The sequence below is a fragment of the Phyllobates terribilis genome, unplaced genomic scaffold, assembly GCF_046119375.1.
Source record: "Phyllobates terribilis strain yellow unplaced genomic scaffold, ASM4611937v1 Scaffold_5__5_contigs__length_657084704, whole genome shotgun sequence".
NCBI lineage: Eukaryota > Metazoa > Chordata > Amphibia > Anura > Dendrobatidae > Phyllobates > Phyllobates terribilis.
Genome location: NW_027362765.1, coordinates 360,394,093 through 360,413,882, shown reverse-complemented (window position 1 = coordinate 360,413,882; position 19,790 = coordinate 360,394,093).

Below are 19,790 nucleotides of genomic sequence, written 5' to 3'. Positions count from 1 at the left end.
GCTGAGCCGTGTATCTAATCCTATCCTGTGTGATACTGACTGCTGAGCCGTGTATCTAATCCTATCCTGTGTGATACTTTCTGCTGAGCCGTGTATCTAATCCTATCCTGTGTGATACTGTCTGCTGAGCCGTGTATCTAATCCTCTCCTGTGTGATACTGTCTGCTGAGCCGTGTATCTAATCCTCTCCTGTGTGATACTGTCTGCTGAGCCGTGTATCTAATCCTATCCTGTGTGATACTGTCTGCTGAGCCGTGTATCTAATCCTATCCTGTGTGATACTGTCTGCTGAGCTGTGTATCTAATCCTATCCTGAGTGATACTGTCTGCTGAGCCGTGTATCTAATCCTATCCTGTGTGATACTGTCTGCTGAGCCGTGTATCTAATCCTATCCTGTGTGATACTGTCTGCTGAGCCGTGTATCTAATCCTATCCTGTGTGATACTGTCTGCTGAGCCGTGTATCTAATCCTCTCCTGTGTGATACTGTCTGCTGAGCTGTGTATCTAATCCTATCCTGTGTGATACTGTCTGCTGAGCCGTGTATCTAATCCTATCCTGTGTGATACTGTCTGCTGAGCCGTGTATCTAATCCTATCCTGTGTGATACTGTCTGCTGAGCCGTGTATCTAATCCTATCCTGTGTGATACTGTCTGCTGAGCCGTGTATCTAATCCTATCCTGTGTGATACTGTCTGCTGAGCCGTGTATCTAATCCTCTCCTGTGTGATACTGTCTGCTGAGCCGTGTATCTAATCCTGTCCTGTGTGATACTGTCTGCTGAGCCGTGTATCTAATCCTATCCTGTGTGATACTGTCTGCTGAGCCGTGTATCTAATCTTATCCTGTGTGATACTGTCTGCTGAGCCGTGTATCTAATCCTGTCCTGTGTGATACTGTCTGCTGAGCTGTGTATCTAATCCTGTCCTGTGTGATACTGTCTGCTGAGCCGTGTATCTAATCCTGTCCTGTGTGATACTGTCTGCTGAGCCGTGTATCTAATCCTATCCTGTGTGATACTGTCTGCTGAGCCGTGTATCTAATCCTATCCTGTGTGATACTGTCTGCTGAGCCGTGTATCTAATCCTATCCTGTGTGATACTGTCTGCTCAGCCGTGTATCTAATCCTCTCCTGTGTGATACTGTCTGCTGAGCCGTGTATCTAATCCTATCCTGTGTGATACTGTCTGCTGAGCCGTGTATCTAATCCTATCCTGTGTGATACTGTCTGCTGAGCCGTGTATCTAATCCTATCCTGTGTGATACTGTCTGCTGAGCCGTGTATCTAATCCTATCCTGTGTGATACTGTCTGCTGTGCCGTGTATCTAATCCTATCCTGTGTGATACTGTCTGCTGAGCCGTGTATCTAATCCTATCCTGTGTGATACTGTCTGCTTAGCCGTGTATCTAATCCTCTCCTGTGTGATACTGTCTGCTGAGCCGTGTATCTAATCCTCTCCTGTGTGATACTGTCTCCTGAGCCGTGTATCTAATCCTATCCTGTGTGATACTGTCTCCTGAGCCGTGTATCTAATCCTATCCTGTGTGATACTGTCTGCTGAGCCGTGTATCTAATCCTATCCTGTGTGATACTGTCTGCTGAGCCGTGTATCTAATCCTCTCCTGTGTGATACTGTCTGCTGAGCCGTGTATCTAATCCTATCCTGTGTGATACTGTCTGCTGAGCCGTGTATCTAATCCTCTCCTGTGTGATACTGTCTGCTGAGCCGTGTATCTAATCCTATCTTGTGTGATACTGTCTGCTGAGCCGTGTATCTAATCCTCTCCTGTGTGATACTGTCTGCTGAGCCGTGTATCTAATCCTATCCTGTGTGATACTGTCTGCTGAGCTGTATCTAATCCTATCCTGTGTGATACTGTCTGCTGCGCCATGTATCTAATCCTATCCTGTGTGATACTGTCTGCTGAGCTGTGTATCTAATCCTATCCTGTGTGATACTGTCTGCTGCACCGTGTATCTAATCCTATCCTGTGTGTTACTGTCTGCTGAGCCGTGTATCTAATCCTATCCTGTGTGATACTGTCTGCTGAGCTGTGTATCTAATCCTATCCTGTGTGATACTGTCTGCTGAGCTGTGTATCTAATCCTGTCCTATGTGATACTGTCTGCTGAGCCGTGTATCTAATCCTATCCTGTGTGATACTGTCTGCTGAGCTGTGTATCTAATCCTATCCTGTGTGATACTGTCTGCTGAGCTGTGTATCTAATCCTATCCTGTGTGATACTGTCTGCTGAGCCGTGTATCTAATCCTATCCTGTGATACTGTCTGCTGAGCTGTGTATCTAATCCTGTCCTATGTGATACTGTCTGCTGAGCCGTGTATCTAATCCTATCCTGTGTGATACTGTCTGCTGAGCTGTGTATCTAATCCTATCCTGTGTGATACTGTCTGCTGAGCTGTGTATCTAATCCTATCCTGTGTGATACTGTCTGCTGAGCTGTGTATCTAATCCTATCCTGTGTGATACTGTCTGCTGAGCCGTGTATCTAATCCTATCCTGTGATACTGTCTGCTGAGCTGTGTATCTAATCCTGTCATATGTGATACTGTCTGCTGAGCCGTGTATCTAATCCTATCCTGTGTGATACTGTCTGCTGAGCTGTGTATCTAATCCTATCCTGTGTGATACTGTCTGCTGAGCCGTGTATCTAATCCTATCCTGTGTGATACTGTCTGCTGAGCTGTGTATCTAATCCTATCCTGTGTGATACTGTCTGCTGAGCCGTGTATCTAATCCTATCCTGTGATACTGTCTGCTGAGCTGTGTATCTAATCCTGTCATATGTGATACTGTCTGCTGAGCTGTGTATCTAATCCTATCCTGTGTGATACTGTCTGCTGAGCTGTGTATCTAATCCTATCCTGTGTGATACAGGCTGAGCCGTGTATCTAATCCTATCATGTGTGATACTGTCTGCTGAGCCGTGTATCTAATCCTCTCCTGTGTGATGCTGTCTGCTGAGCCGTGTATCTAATCCTATCCTGTGTGATACTGTCTGCTGAGCCGTGTATCTAATCCTATCCTGTGTGATACTGTCTGCTGAGCTGTGTATCTAATACTATCCTGTGTGATACTGTCTGCTGAGCCGTGTATCTAATCCTATCCTGTGAGATACTGTCTGCTGAGCTGTGTATCTAATCCTATCCTGTGTGATACTGTGTGCTGAGCTGTGTATCTAATCCTATGCTGTGTGATACTGTGTGCTGAACTGTGTATCTAATCCTATCCTGTGTGATACTGTCTGCTGAGCCGTGTATCTAATCCTATGCTGTGTGATACTGTGTGCTGAACTGTGTATCTAATCCTATCCTGTGTGATACTGTGTGCTGAGCTGTGTATCTAATCCTATCCTGTGAGATACTGTCTGCTGAGCTGTGTATCTAATCCTATCCTGTGTGATACTGTGTGCTGAGCTGTGTATCTAATCCTCTCCTGTGTGATACTGTCTGCTGAGCTGTGTATCTAATCCTATGCTGTGTGATACTGTGTGCTGAACTGTGTATCTAATCCTCTCCTGTGTGATACTGTCTGCTGAGCTGTGTATCTAATCCTCTCCTGTGTGATACTGTCTGCTGAGCTGTGTATCTAATCCTCTCCTGTGTGATACTGTCTGCTGAGCTGTGTATCTAATCCTATCCTGTGAGATACTGTCTGCTGAGCTGTGTATCTAATCCTATCCTGTGTGATACTGTGTGCTGAGCTGTGTATCTAATCCTCTCCTGTGTGATACTGTCTGCTGAGCTGTGTATCTAATCCTATGCTGTGTGATACTGTCTGCTGAGCTGTGTATCTAATACTATCCTGTGAGATACTGTCTGCTGAGCCGTGTATCTAATTCTATCCTGTGAGATACTGTCTGCTGAGCTGTGTATCTAATCCTATGCTGTGTGATACTGTGTGCTGAGCTGTGTATCTAATCCTATGCTGTGTGATACTGTGTGCTGAACTGTGTATCTAATCCTATCCTGTGTGATACTGTCTGCTGAGCTGTGTATCTAATCCTATGCTGTGTGATACTGTGTGCTGAACTGTGTATCTAATCCTCTCCTGTGTGATACTGTCTGCTGAGCTGTGTATCTAATCCTATCCTGTGTGATACTGTCTGCTGAGCTGTGTATCTAATCCTCTCCTGTGTGATACTGTCTGCTGAGCTGTGTATCTAATCCTCTCCTGTGTGATACTGTCTGCTGAGCTGTGTATCTAATCCTCTCCTGTGTGATACTGTCTGCTGAGCTGTGTATCTAATCCTCTCCTGTATGATACTGTCTGCTAAACCGTGTATCAAATCCTATCCTGTATGATACCGTCTGCTGAGCCGTGTATCTAATCCTATCCTGTGTGATACAGTCTGCTGAGCCGTGTATCTAATCCTATCCTGTGTGATACTGTCTGCTGAGACATGTATCTAATCCTATCCTGTGTGATACAGTCTGCTGAGCCGTGTATCTAATCCTATCCTGTGTGATACTGTCTGCTGAGCTGTGTATCTAATCCTATCCTGTGTGATACTGTCTGCTGAGCCGTGTATCTAATCCTCTCCTGTGTGATACTGTCTGCTGAGCTGTGTATCTAATCCTATCCTGTGTGATACTGTCTGCTGAGCCGTGTATCTAATCCTATCCTGTGTGATCCTGTCTGCTGAGCCGTGTATCTAGTCCTATCCTGTGTGATACTGTCTGCTGAGCTGTGTATCTAATCCTCTCCTGTGTGATACTGTCTGCTGAGCCGTGTATCTAATCCTATCCTGTGTGATACTAATTCCTGAGCCGTGTATCTAATCCTATCCTGTGTGATACTGTCTGCTGAGCTGTGTATCTAATCCTATCCTCTGTGATACTAATTCCTGAGCCGTGTATCTAATCCTATCCTGTGTGATACTGTCTGCTGAGCAGTGTATCTAATCCTCTCCTGTGTGATACTGTCTGCTGAGCCGTGTATCTAATCCTCTCCTGTGTGATACTGTCTCCTGAGCCGTGTATCTAATCCTATCTTGTGTGAAACTGTCTGCTGAGCAGTGTATCTAATCCTCTCCTGTGTGATACTGTCTCCTGAGCCGTGTATCTAGTCCTATCCTGTGTGATACTGTCTGCTGAGCAGTGTATCTAATCCTCTCCTGTGTGATACTGTCTGCTGAGCTGTATCTAATCCTCTCCTGTGTGATACTGTCTCCTGAGCCGTGTATCTAATCCTATCATGTGTGAAACTGTCTGCTGAGCCGTGTATCTAATCCTATCCTGTGTGATACTGTCTGCTGCACCGTGTATCTAATCCTCTCCTGTGTGATACTGTCTGCTGAGCCGTGTATCTAATCCCATCCTGTGTGATACTGTCTGCTGAGCTGTGTATCTAATCCTATCCTGTGTGATACTAATTCCTGAGCCGTGTATCTAATCCTATCCTGTGTGATACTGTCTGCTGAGCTGTGTATCTAATCCTATCCTGTGTGATACTAATTCCTGAGCCATGTATCTAATCCTATCCTGTGTGATACTGTCTGCTGAGCCGTGTATCTAATCCTCTCCTGTGTGATCCTGTCTGCTGAGCCGTGTATCTAATCCTATAATGTGTGATACTGTCTGCTGAGCTATGTATCTAGTCCTATCCTGTGTGATACTGTCTGCTGAGCCGTGTATCTAATCCTATCCTGTGTGATACTGTCTGCTGAGCCGTGTATCTAATCCTATCATGTGTGAAACTGTCTGCTGAGCTGTGTATCTAATCCTCTTCTGTGTGATACTGTCTGCTGAGCCGTGTATCTAATCCTCTCCTGTGTGATACTGTCTCCTGAGCCGTGTATCTAATCCTCTCCTGTGTGATTCTGTCTCCTGAGCCGTGTATCTAATCCTATCATGTGTGAAACTGTCTGCTGAGCTGTATCTAATCCTATCCTGTGTGATACTGTCTGCTGAGCCGTGTATCTAATTCTCTCCTGTGTGATACTGTCTGCTGAGCTGTTTATCTAATCCTATCCTGTGTGATACTGTCTGCTGCACCGTGTATCTAATCCTCTCCTGTGTGATACTATCTGCTGAGCCATGTATCTAATCCCATCCTGTGTGATACTGTCTGCTGAGCTGTGTATCTAATCCTATCCTGTGTGATACTAATTCCTGAGCCGTGTATCTAATCCTATCCTGTGTGATACTGTCTGCTGAGCCGTGTATGTAATCCTATCCTGTGTGATACTGTCTGCTGAGCCGTGTATCTAATCCTCTCCTGTGTGATACTGTCTGCTGAGCTGTATCTAATCCTCTCCTGTGTGATCCTGTCTGCTGAGCCGTGTATCTAATCCTATCATGTGTGATACTGTCTGCTGAGCTGTATCTAATCCTATCCTGTGTGATTCTGTCTGCTGAGCCGTGTATCTAATCCTATCCTGTGTGATACTGACTGCTGAGCCGTATCTAGTCCTATCCTGTGTGATACTGTCTGCTGAGCCATGTATCTAATCCTATCCTGTGTGATACTGTCTGCTGAGATGTGTATCTAATCCCATCCTGTGTGATACTGTCTGCTGAGCTGTGTATCTAATCCTATCCTGTGTGATACTAATTCCTGAGCCGTGTATCTAATCCTCTCCTGTGTGATACTGTCTGCTGAGCCGTGTATCCAATCCTCTCCTGTGTGATACTGTCTGCTGAGCCGTGTATCTAATCCTATCATGTGTGATACTGTCTGCTGAGCTGTATCTAATCCTATCCTGTGTGATACTGTCTGCTGAGCCGTATCTAATCCTATCCTGTGTGATACTGTCTGCTGAGCCGTATCTAGTCCTATCCTGTGTGATACTGACTGCTGAGCCGTATCTAATCCTATCCTGTGTGATACTGTCTGCTGAGCCATGTATCTAATCCTATCCTGTGTGATACTGTCTGCTGAGATGTGTATCTAATCCCATCCTGTGTGATACTGTCTGCTGAGCTGTGTATCTAATCCTATCCTGTGTGATACTAATTCCTGAGCCGTGTATCTAATCCTCTCCTGTGTGATACTGTCTGCTGAGCCGTGTATCTAATCCTCTCCTGTGTGATACTGTCTGCTGAGCCGTGTATCTAATCCTATCATGTGTGATACTGTCTGCTGAGCTGTATCTAATCCTATCCTGTGTGATACTGTCTGCTGAGCCGTGTATCTAATCCTATCCTGTGTGATACTGTCTGCTGAGCCGTATCTAGTCCTATCCTGTGTGATACTGTCTGCTGAGCCGTGTATCTAATCCTATCCTGTGTGATACTGTCTGCTGAGCCGTGTATCTAATCCTCTCCTGTGTGATACTCTCTGCTGAGCCGTGTATCTAATCCTATCCTGTGTGATACTCTCTGCTGAGCCGTGTATCTAATCCTATCCTGTGTGATACTGTCTGCTGAGCTGTGTATCTAATCCTATCCTGTGTGATACTGTCTGCTGAGCCGTGTATCTAATCCTATCCTGTGTGATACTGTCTGCTGAGCTGTGTATCTAATCCTATCCTGTGTGATACTGTCTGCTGAGCCGTGTATCTAATCCTATCCTGTGTGATACTGTCTGCTGAGCCGTGTCTCTAATCCTATCCTGTGTGATACTGTCTGCTGAGCCGTGTATCTAATCCTATCCTGTGTGGTACTGTCTGCTGAGCTGTGTATCTAATCCTATCCTGTGTGATACTGTCTGTTGAGCCGTGTATCTAATCCTATCCTGTGTGATACTGTCTGCTGAGCCGTGTCTCTAATCCTATCCTGTGTGATACTGTCTGCTGAGCTATGTATCTAATCCTATCCTGTGTGATACTGTCTGCTGAGCCGTGTATCTAATCCTATCCTGTGTGATACTGTCTGCTGAGCCGTGTTTCTAATCCTATCTTGTGATACTGACTGCTGAGCCGTGTATCTAATCCTCTCCTGTGTGATACTGTCTGCTGAGCCGTGTATCTAATCCTCTCCTGTGTGATACTGTCTGCTGCACCGTGTATCTAATCCTCTCCTGTGTGATCCTGTCTGCTGAGCCGTGTATCTAATCCCATCCTGTGTGATACTGTTTGCTGAGCTGTGTATCTAATCCTATCCTGTGTGATACTGTCTGCTGAGCCGTGTATCTAATCCTCTCCTGTGTGATCCTGTCTGCTGAGCCGTGTATCTAATCCCATCCTGTGTGATACTGTTTGCTGAGCTGTGTATCTAATCCTATCCTGTGTGATACTGTCTGCTGAGCCGTGTATCTAATCCTCTCCTGTGTGATCCTGTCTGCTGAGCCGTGTATCTAATCCCATCCTGTGTGATACTGTTTGCTGAGCTGTGTATCTAATCCTATCCTGTGTGATACTGTCTGCTGAGCCGTGTATCTAATCCTATCCTGTGTGTTACTGACTGCTGAGCCATGTATCTAATCCTCTCCTGTGTGATACTGTCTGCTGCACCGTGTATCTAATCCTCTCCTGTGTGATCCTGTCTGCTGAGCCGTGTATCTAATCCTCTCCTGTGTGATACTGTCTGCTGAGCCGTGTATCTAATCCCATCCTGTGTGATACTGTTTGCTGAGCCGTGTATCTAATCCTCTCCTGTGTGATCCTGTCTGCTGAGCCGTGTATCTAATCCCATCCTGTGTGATACTGTTTGCTGAGCTGTGTATCTAATCCTATCCTGTGTGATACTGTCTGCTGAGCCGTGTATCTAATCCTCTCCTGTGTGATCCTGTCTGCTGAGCCGTGTATCTAATCCTCTCCTGTGTGATACTGTCTGCTGCACCGTGTATCTAATCCTCTCCTGTGTGATCCTGTCTGCTGAGCCGTGTATCTAATCCTCTCCTGTGTGATACTGTCTGCTGAGCCGTGTATCTAATCCTCTCCTGTGTGATACTGTCTGCTGAGCTGTGTATCTAATCCCATCCTGTGTGATACTGTCTGCTGATCTGTGTATCTAATCCTCTCCTGTGTGATCCTGTCTGCTGAGCCGTGTATCTAATCCTCTCCTGTGTGATACTGTCTGCTGAGCCGTGTATCTAATCCTCTCCTGTGTGATACTGTCTGCTGAGCTGTGTATCTAATCCTCTCCTGTGTGATACTGTCTGCTGAGCCGTGTATCTAATCCTCTCCTGTGTGATACTGTCTGCTGAGCCGTGTATCTAATCCTATCCTGTGTGATACCGACTGCTGAGCTGTGTATCTAATCCTATCCTGTGTGATACCGACTGCTGAGCCGTGTATCTAATCCTATCCTGTGTGATACCGACTGCTGAGCTGTGTATCTAATCCTATCCTGTGTGATACTGTCTGCTGAGCCGTGTATCTAATCCTATCCTGTGTGATACTGTCTGCTGAGCCGTGTATCTAATCCTATCCTGTGTGATACTGTCTGCTGAGCCGTGTATCTAATCCTATCCTGTGTGATACTGTCTGCTCAGCCGTGTATCTAATCCTCTCCTGTGTGATACTGTCTGCTGAGCCGTGTATCTAATCCTCTCCTGTGTGATACTGTCTGCTGAGCCTTGTATCTAATCCTATCCTGTGTGATACTGTCTCCTGAGCCGTGTATCTAATCCTATCCTGTGTGATACTGTCTGCTGAGCCGTGTATCTAATCCTATCCTGTGTGATACTGTCTGCTGAGCCGTGTATCTAATCCTCTCCTGTGTGATACTGTCTGCTGAGCCGTGTATCTAATCCTCTCCTGTGTGATACTGTCTGCTGAGCCGTGTATCTAATCCCATCCTGTGTGATACTGTCTGCTGAGCTGTGTATCTAATCCTATCCTGTGTGATACTGTCTGCTGAGCTGTGTATCTAATCCTATCCTGTGTGATACTGTCTGCTGAGCCGTGTATCTAATCCTATCCTGTGTGATACTGTCTGCTGAGCTGTGTATCTAATCCTATCCTGTGTGATACTGTCTGCTGAGCCGTGTATCTAATCCTATGCTGTGATACTGTCTGCTGAGCTGTGTATCTAATCCTATCCTGTGTGCTACTGTGTGATACTGTCTGCTGAGCCGTGTATCTAATCCTATCCTGTGTGATACTGTCTGCTGAGCTGTGTATCTAATCCTATCCTGTGTGATACTGTCCGCTGAGCTGTGTATCTAATCCTATCCTGTGTGATACAGGCTGAGCCGTGTATCTAATCCTATCATGTGTGATACAGGCTGAGCCGTGTATCTAATCCTATCATGTGTGATACTGTCTGCTGAGCCGTGTATCTAATCCTATCCTGTGTGATACTGTCTGCTGAGCCGTGTATCTAATCCTATCATGTGTGAAACTGTCTGCTGAGCTGTATCTAATCCTATCCTGTGTGATACTGTCTGCTGAGCCGTGTATCTAATCCTATCCTGTGTGATACTGTCTGCTGAGCCGTGTATCTAATCCTATCCTGTGAGATACTGTCTGCTGAGCTGTGTATCTAATCCTATGCTGTGTGATACTGTGTGCTGAACTGTGTATCTAATCCTATCCTGTGTGATACTGTGTGCTGAGCTGTGTATCTAATCCTATGCTGTGTGATACTGTCTGCTGAGCTGTGTATCTAATCCTATCCTGTGTGATACTGTGTGCTGAGCTGTGTATCTAATCCTATGCTGTGTGATACTGTGTGCTGAACTGTGTATCTAATCCTATCCTGTGTGATACTGTGTGCTGAGCTGTGTATCTAATCCTATGCTGTGTGATACTGTGTGCTGAACTGTGTATCTAATCCTATCCTGTGTGATACTGTGTGCTGAACTGTGTATCTAATCCTATCCTGTGAGATACTGTCTGCTGAGCTGTGTATCTAATCCTATCCTGTGTGATACTGTGTGCTGAGCTGTGTATCTAATCCTCTCCTGTGTGATACTGTCTGCTGAGCTGTGTATCTAATCCTATGCTGTGTGATACTGTGTGCTGAACTGTGTATCTAATCCTATCCTGTGAGATACTGTCTGCTGAGCTGTGTATCTAATCCTATGCTGTGTGATACTGTGTGCTGAACTGTGTATCTAATCCTCTCCTGTGTGATACTGTCTGCTGAGCTGTGTATCTAATCCTCTCCTGTGTGATCCTGTCTGCTGAGCTGTGTATCTAATCCTATCCTGTGTGATACTGTCTGCTGAGCTGTGTATCTAATCCTCTCCTGTGTGATACTGTCTGCTGAGCTGTGTATCTAATCCTCTCCTGTGTGATACTGTCTGTTGAGCTGTGTATCTAATCCTCTCCTGTGTGATACTGTCTGCTGAGCTGTGTATCTAATCCTCTCCTGTGTGATACTGTCTGCTGAGCTGTGTATCTAATCCTCTCCTGTGTGATACTGTCTGCTAAACCGTGTATCAAATCCTATCCTGTATGATACCGTCTGCTGAGCCGTGTATCTAATCCTATCCTGTGTGATAGTCTGCTGAGCCGTGTATCTAATCCTATCCTGTGTGATACCGACTGCTGAGACATGTATCTAATCCTATCCTGTGTGATAGTCTGCTGAGCCGTGTATCTAATCCTATCCTGTGTGATACTGTCTGCTGAGCTGTGTATCTAATCCTATCCTATGTGATACTGTCTGCTGAGCCGTGTATCTAATCCTATCCTGTGTGATACTGTCTGCTGAGCTGTGTATCTAATCCTATCTTGTGTGATACTGTCTGCTGAGCCGTGTATCTAATCCTATCCTGTGTGATCCTGTCTGCTGAGCCGTGTATCTAGTCCTATCCTGTGTGATACTGTCTGCTGAGCCGTGTATCTAATCCTATCCTGTGTGATACTAATTCCTGAGCCGTGTATCTAATCCTCTCCTGTGTGATACTGTCTGCTGAGCCGTGTATCTAATCCTATCCTGTGTGATACTAATTCCTGAGCCGTGTATCTAATCCTATCCTGTGTGATACTGTCTGCTGAGCTGTGTATCTAATCCTATCCTGTGTGATACTAATTCCTGAGCCGTGTATCTAATCCTATCCTGTGTGATACTGTCTGCTGAGCAGTGTATCTAATCCTCTCCTGTGTGATACTGTATGCTGAGCCGTGTATCTAATCCTCTCCTGTGTGATACTGTCTCCTGAGCCGTGTATCTAATCCTATCTTGTGTGAAACTGTCTGCTGAGCTGTGTATCTAGTCCTATCCTGTGTGATACTGTCTGCTGAGCTGTGTATCTAATCCTATCCTGTGTGATACTGTCTGCTGAGCCGTGTATCTAATCCTATCCTGTGTGATACTGTCTGCTGCACCGTGTATCTAATCCTCTCCTGTGTGATACTGTCTGCTGAGATGTGTATCTAATCCCATCCTGTGTGATACTGTCTGCTGAGCTGTGTATCTAATCCTATCCTGTGTGATACTAATTCCTGAGCCGTGTATCTAATCCTATCCTGTGTGATACTGTCTGCTGAGCTGTGTATCTAATCCTATCCTGTGTGATACTAATTCCTGAGCTGTGTATCTCATCCTATCCTGTGTGATACTGTCTGCTGAGCCGTGTATCTAATCCTCTCCTGTGTGATCCTGTCTGCTGAGCCGTGTATCTAATCCTATCATGTGTGAAACTGTCTGCTGAGCTGTGTATCTAATCCTCTCCTGTGTGATACTGTCTGCTGAGCCGTGTATCTAATCCTCTCCTGTGTGATACTGTCTCCTGAGCCGTGTATCTAATCCTATCATGTGTGAAACTGTCTGCTGAGCTGTATCTAATCCTATCCTGTGTGATACTGTCTGCTGAGCCGTGTATCTAATTCTTTCCTGTGTGATACTGTCTGCTGAGCCGTGTATCTAATCCTATCCTGTGTGATACTGTCTGCTGCACCGTGTATCTAATCCTCTCCTGTGTGATACTGTCTGCTGAGATGTGTATCTAATCCCATCCTGTGTGATACTGTCTGCTGAGCTGTGTATCTAATCCTATCCTGTGTGATACTAATTCCTGAGCCGTGTATCTAATCCTATCCTGTGTGATACTGTCTGCTGAGCCGTGTATCTAATCCTATCCTGTGTGATACTAATTCCTGAGCCGTGTATCTAATCCTCTCCTGTGTGATCCTGTCTGCTGAGCTGTGTATCTAATCCTATCATGTGTGATACTGTCTGCTGAGCTGTATCTAATCCTATCCTGTGTGATTCTGTCTGCTGAGCCGTGTATCTAATCCTATCCTGTGTGATACTGTCTGCTGAGCCGTATCTAGTCCTATCCTGTGTGATACTGTCTGCTGAGCCGTGTATCTAATCCTATCCTGTGTGATACTGTCTGCTGAGCCGTGTTTCTAATCCTATCCTGTGTGATACTGTCTGCTGAGATGTGTATCTAATCCCATCCTGTGTGATACTGTCTGCTGAGCTGTGTATCTAATCCTATCCTGTGTGATACTAATTCCTGAGCCGTGTATCTAATCCTCTCCTGTGTGATACTGTCTGCTGAGCCGTGTATCTAATCCTCTCCTGTGTGATACTGTCTGCTGAGCCGTGTATCTAATCCTATCATGTGTGATACTGTCTGCTGAGCTGTATCTAATCCTATCCTGTGTGATACTGTCTGCTGAGCCGTGTATCTAATCCTATCCTGTGTGATACTGTCTGCTGAGCCGTATCTAGTCCTATCCTGTGTGATACTGTCTGCTGAGCCGTGTATCTAATCCTATCCTGTGTGATACTGTCTGCTGAGCCGTGTATCTAATCCTCTCCTGTGTGATACTCTCTGCTGAGCCGTGTATCTAATCCTATCCTGTGTGATACTCTCTGCTGAGCCGTGTATCTAATCCTATCCTGTGTGATACTGTCTGCTGAGCTGTGTATCTAATCCTATCCTGTGTGATACTGTCTGCTGAGCCGTGTATCTAATCCTATCCTGTGTGATACCGACTGCTGAGCTTTGTATCTAATCCTCTCCTGTGTGATACCGACTGCTGAGCCGTGTATCTAATCCTATCCTGTGTGATACCGACTGCTGAGCTGTGTATCTAATCCTCTCCTGTGTGATACTGTCTGCTGAGCCGTGTATCTAATCCTATCCTGTGTGATACTGTCTGCTGAGCCGTGTATCTAATCCTATCATGTGTGATACTGTCTGCTGAGCTGTATCTAATCCTATCCTGTGTGATACTGTCTGCTGAGCCGTGTATCTAATCCTATCCTGTGTGATACTGTCTGCTGAGCCGTGTCTCTAATCCTATCCTGTGTGATACTGTCTGCTGAGCCGTGTATCTAATCCTATCCTGTGTGATACTGTCTGCTGAGGCGTGTATCTAATCCTATCCTGTGTGATACTGTCTGCTGAGCCGTGTATCTAATCCTATCCTGTGAGATACTGTCTGCTGAGCCGTGTATCTAATCCTATCCTGTGTGATACTGTCTGCTGAGCCGTGTATCTAATCCTATCCTGTGTGATACTGTCTGCTGAGCCGTGTATCTAATCCTCTCCTGTGTGATACTGTCTGCTGAGCTGTGTATCTAATCCTATCCTGTGTGATACTGTCTGCTGAGCCGTGTATCTAATCCTATCCTGTGTGATACTGTCTGCTGAGCCGTGTATCTAATCCTATCCTGTGTGATACTGTCTGCTGAGCCGTGTCTCTAATCCTATCCTGTGTGATACTGTCTGCTGAGCCGTGTATCTAATCCCCTCCTGTGTGATACTGTCTGCTGAGCCGTGTATCTAATCCTATCCTGTGTGATACTGTCTGCTGAGCCGTGTATCTAATCCTATCCTGTGTGATACTGTCTGCTGAGCCGTGTATCTAATCCTCTCCTGTGTGATACTGTCTGCTGAGCCGTGTATCTAATCCTCTCCTGTGTGATACTGTCTGCTGCGCCGTGTATCTAATCCTCCCCTGTGTGATACTGTCTGCTGAGCCGTGTATCTAATCCTATCCTGTGTGATACTGTCTGCTGAGCCGTGTATCTAATCCTATCCTGTGTGATACTGTCTGCTGAGCCGTGTATCTAATCCTATCCTGTGTGATACTGTCTGCTGAGCCGTGTATCTAATCCTATCCTGTGTGATACTGTCTGCTGAGCCGTGTATCTAATCCTATCCTGTGTGATACTGTCTGCTGAGCCGTGTATCTAATCCTATCCTGTGTGATACTGTCTGCTGAGCCGTGTATCTAATCCTATCTTGTGTGATACTGACTGCTGAGCCGTGTATCTAATCCTCTCCTGTGTGATACTGTCTGCTGAGCCGTGTATCTAATCCTCTCCTGTGTGATACTGTCTGCTGCACCGTGTATCTAATCCTCCCCTGTGTGATCCTGTCTGCTGAGCCGTGTATCTAATCCCATCCTGTGTGATACTGTTTGCTGAGCTGTGTATCTAATCCTATCCTGTGTGATACTGTCTGCTGAGCCGTGTATCTAATCCTCTCCTGTGTGATACTGTCTGCTGCACCGTGTATCTAATCCTCTCCTGTGTGATCCTGTCTGCTGAGCCGTGTATCTAATCCCATCCTGTGTGATACTGTTTGCTGAGCTGTGTATCTAATCCTATCCTGTGTGATACTGTCTGCTGAGCCGTGTATCTAATCCTATCCTGTGTGATACTGTCTGCTGAGCCGTGTATCTCATCCTCTCCTGTGTGATACTGTCTGCTGCACCGTGTATCTAATCCTCTCCTGTGTGATACTGTCTGCTGCACCGTGTATCTAATCCTATCCTGTGTGATACTGTCTGCTGAGCCGTGTATCTAATCCTATCCTGTGTGATACTGTCTGCTGCACCGTGTATCTAATCCTCTCCTGTGTGATACTCTCTGCTGAGCCGTGTATCTAATCCTATCCTGTGTGATACTAATTCCTGAGCCGTGTATCTAATCCTATCCTGTGTGATACAGTCTGCTGAGCTGTATCTAATCCTCTCCTGTGTGATACTGTCTGCTGAGCTGTATCTAATCCTATTCTGTGTGATACTGTCTGCTGAGCCGTGTATCTAATCCTATCCTGTGTGATACTGTCTGCTGAGCCGTGTATCTAATCCTATCCTGTGTGATACTGTCTGCTGAGCCGTGTATCTAATCCTCTCCTGTGTGATACTGCCTGCTGAGCCGTGTATCTAATCCTCTCCTGTGTGCTACTGTCTGCTGAGCTGTGTATCTAATCCTATCCTGTGCGATACTGTCTGCTGAGCCGTGTATCTAATCCTATCCTGTGTGATACTGTCTGCTGAGCTGTATCTAATCCTCTCCTGTGTGATACTGTCTGCTGAGCCGTGTATCTAATCGTATCCTGTGTGATACTGTCTGCTGAGCTGTGTATCTAATCCTATCCTGTGTGATACTGTCTGCTGAGCCGTGTATCTAATCCCATCCTGTGTGATACTGTCTGCTGAGCCGTGTATCTAATCCCATCCTGTGTGATACTGTCTGCTGAGCCGTGTATCTAATCGTATCCTGTGTGATACTGTCTGCTGAGCCGTGTATCTAATCCCATCCTGTGTGATACTGTCTGCTGCACCGTGTATCTAATCCTCTCCTGTGTGATACTCTCTGCTGAGCCGTGTATATAATCCTATCCTGTGTGATACTAATTCCTGAGCCGTGTATCTAATCCTATCCTGTGTGATACAGTCTGCTGAGCTGTATCTAATCCTCTCCTGTGTGATACTGTCTGCTGAGCTGTATCTAATCCTATTCTGTGTGATACTGTCTGCTGAGCCGTGTATCTAATCCTATCCTGTGTGATACTGTCTGCTGAGCCGTGTATCTAATCCTATCCTGTGTGATACTGTCTGCTGAGCCGTGTATCTAATCCTCTCCTGTGTGATACTGCCTGCTGAGCCGTGTATCTAATCCTCTCCTGTGTGCTACTGTCTGCTGAGCTGTGTATCTAATCCTATCCTGTGCGATACTGTCTGCTGAGCCGTGTATCTAATCCTATCCTGTGTGATACTGTCTGCTGAGCTGTATCTAATCCTCTCCTGTGTGATACTGTCTGCTGAGCCGTGTATCTAATCGTATCCTGTGTGATACTGTCTGCTGAGCTGTGTATCTAATCCTATCCTGTGTGATACTGTCTGCTGAGCCGTGTATCTAATCCCATCCTGTGTGATACTGTCTGCTGAGCCGTGTATCTAATCCCATCCTGTGTGATACTGTCTGCTGAGCCGTGTATCTAATCGTATCCTGTGTGATACTGTCTGCTGAGCCGTGTATCTAATCCCATCCTGTGTGATACTGTCTGCTGAGCTGTGTATCTAATCCTCTCCTGTGTGATACTGTCTGCTGAGCTGTGTATCTAATCCTATCCTGTGTGATACTGTCTGCTGAGCCGTGTATCTAATCCCATCCTGTGTGATACTGTCTGCTGAGCCGTGTATCTAATCGTATCCTGTGTGATACTGTCTGCTGAGCTGTGTATCTAATCCTCTCCTGTGTGATACTGTCTGCTGAGCTGTGTATCTAATCCTATCCTGTGTGATACTGTCTGCTGAGCCGTGTATCTAATCCCATCCTGTGTGAAACTGTCTGCTGAGCCGTGTATCTAATCCTATCCTGTGTGATACTGTCTGCTGCACCGTGTATCTAATCCTCTCCTGTGTGATACTGTATGCTGAGATGTGTATCTAATCCCATCCTGTGTGATACTGTCTGCTGAGCTGTGTATCTAATCCTATCCTGTGTGATACTAATTCCTGAGCCGTGTATCTAATCCTATCCTGTGTGATACTGTCTGCTGAGCCGTGTATCTAATCCTCTCCTGTGTGATCCTGTCTGCTGAGCCGTGTATCTAATCCTATCATGTGTGAAACTGTCTGCTGAGCTGTGTATCTAATCCTCTCCTGTGTGATACTGTCTGCTGAGCCGTGTATCTAATCCTCTCCTGTGTGATACTGTCTCCTGAGCCGTGTATCTAATCCTATCATGTGTGAAACTGTCTGCTTAGCTGTATCTAATCCTATCATGTGTGAAACTGTCTGCTGAGCTGTATCTAATCCTATCCTGTGTGATACTGTCTGCTGAGCCGTGTATCTAATTCTCTCCTGTGTGATACTGTCTGCTGAGCCGTGTATCTAATCCTATCCTGTGTGATACTGTCTGCTGCACCGTGTATCTAATCCTCTCCTGTGTGATACTGTCTGCTGAGATGTGTATCTAATCCCATCCTGTGTGATACTGTCTGCTGAGCTGTGTATCTAATCCTATCCTGTGTGATACTGTCTGCTGAGCCGTGTATCTAATCCTATCCTGTGTGATACTAATTCCTGAGCCGTGTATCTAATCCTCTCCTGTGTGATCCTGTCTGCTGAGCCGTGTATCTAATCCTATCATGTGTGATACTGTCTGCTGAGCTGTATCTAATCCTATCCTGTGTGATTCTGTATGCTGAGCCGTGTATCTAATCCTATCCTGTGTGATACTGTCTGCTGAGCTGTGTCTCTAATCCTATCCTGTGTGATACTGTCTGCTGAGCCGTGTATCTAATCCTCTCCTGTGTGATACTGTCTGCTGAGATGTGTATCTAATCCCATCCTGTGTGATACTGTCTGCTGAGCTGTGTATCTAATCCTATCCTGTGTGATACTAATTCCTGAGCCGTGTATCTAATCCTCTCCTGTGTGATACTGTCTGCTGAGCCGTGTATCTAATCCTATCATGTGTGATACTGTCTGCTGAGCTGTATCTAATCCTATCCTGTGTGATACTGTCTGCTGAGCCGTGTATCTAATCCTATCCTGTGTGATACTGTCTGCTGAGCCGTGTATCTAATCCTATCCTGTGTGATACTGTCTGCTGAGCCGTGTATCTAATCCTATCCTGTGTGATACTCTCTGCTGAGCCGTGTATCTAATCCTATCCTGTGTGATACTGTCTGCTGAGCTGTGTATCTAATCCTATCCTGTGTGATACTGTCTGCTGAGCCGTGTATCTAATCCTATCCTGTGTGATACCGACTGCTGAGCTTTGTATCTAATCCTCTCCTGTGTGATACCGACTGCTGAGCCGTGTATCTAATCCTATCCTGTGTGATACCGACTGCTGAGCTGTGTATCTAATCCTATCCTGTGAGATACTGTCTGCTGAGCCGTGTATCTAATCCTATCCTGTGTGATACTGTCTGCTGAGCCGTGTATCTAATCCTATCCTGTGTGATACTGTCTGCTGAGCTGTGTATCTAATCCTATCCTGTGTGATACTGTCTGCTGAGCCGTGTATCTAATCCTATCCTGTGTGATACTGTCTGCTGAGCCGTGTCTCTAATCCTATCCTGTGTGATACTGTCTGCTGAGCCGTGTATCTAATCCTATCCTGTGTGATACTGTCTGCTGAGCCGTGTATCTAATCCTATCCTGTGTGATACTGTCTGCTGAGCCGTGTATCTAATCCTATCCTGTGTGATACTGTCTGCTGAGCCGTGTATCTAATCCTATCCTGTGTGATACTGTCTGCTGAGCCGTGTCTCTAATCCTATCCTGTGTGATACTGTCTGCTGAGCCGTGTATCTAATCCTCTCCTGTGTGATACTGTCTGCTGCACCATGTATCTAATCCTATCCTGTGTGATACTGTCTGCTGAGCCGTGTATCTAATCCTATCTTGTGTGATACTGACTGCTGAGCCGTGTATCTAATCCTCTCCTGTGTGATACTGTCTGCTGAGCCGTGTATCTAATCCTCTCCTGTGTGATACTGTCTGCTGCACCGTGTATCTAATCCTCCCCTGTGTGATCCTGTCTGCTGAGCCGTGTATCTAATCCCATCCTGTGTGATACTGTTTGCTGAGCTGTGTATCTAATCCTATCCTGTGTGATACTGTCTGCTGAGCCGTGTATCTCATCCTATCCTGTGTGATACCGACTGCTGAGCTTTGTATCTAATCCTCTCCTGTGTGATACCGACTGCTGAGCCGTGTATCTA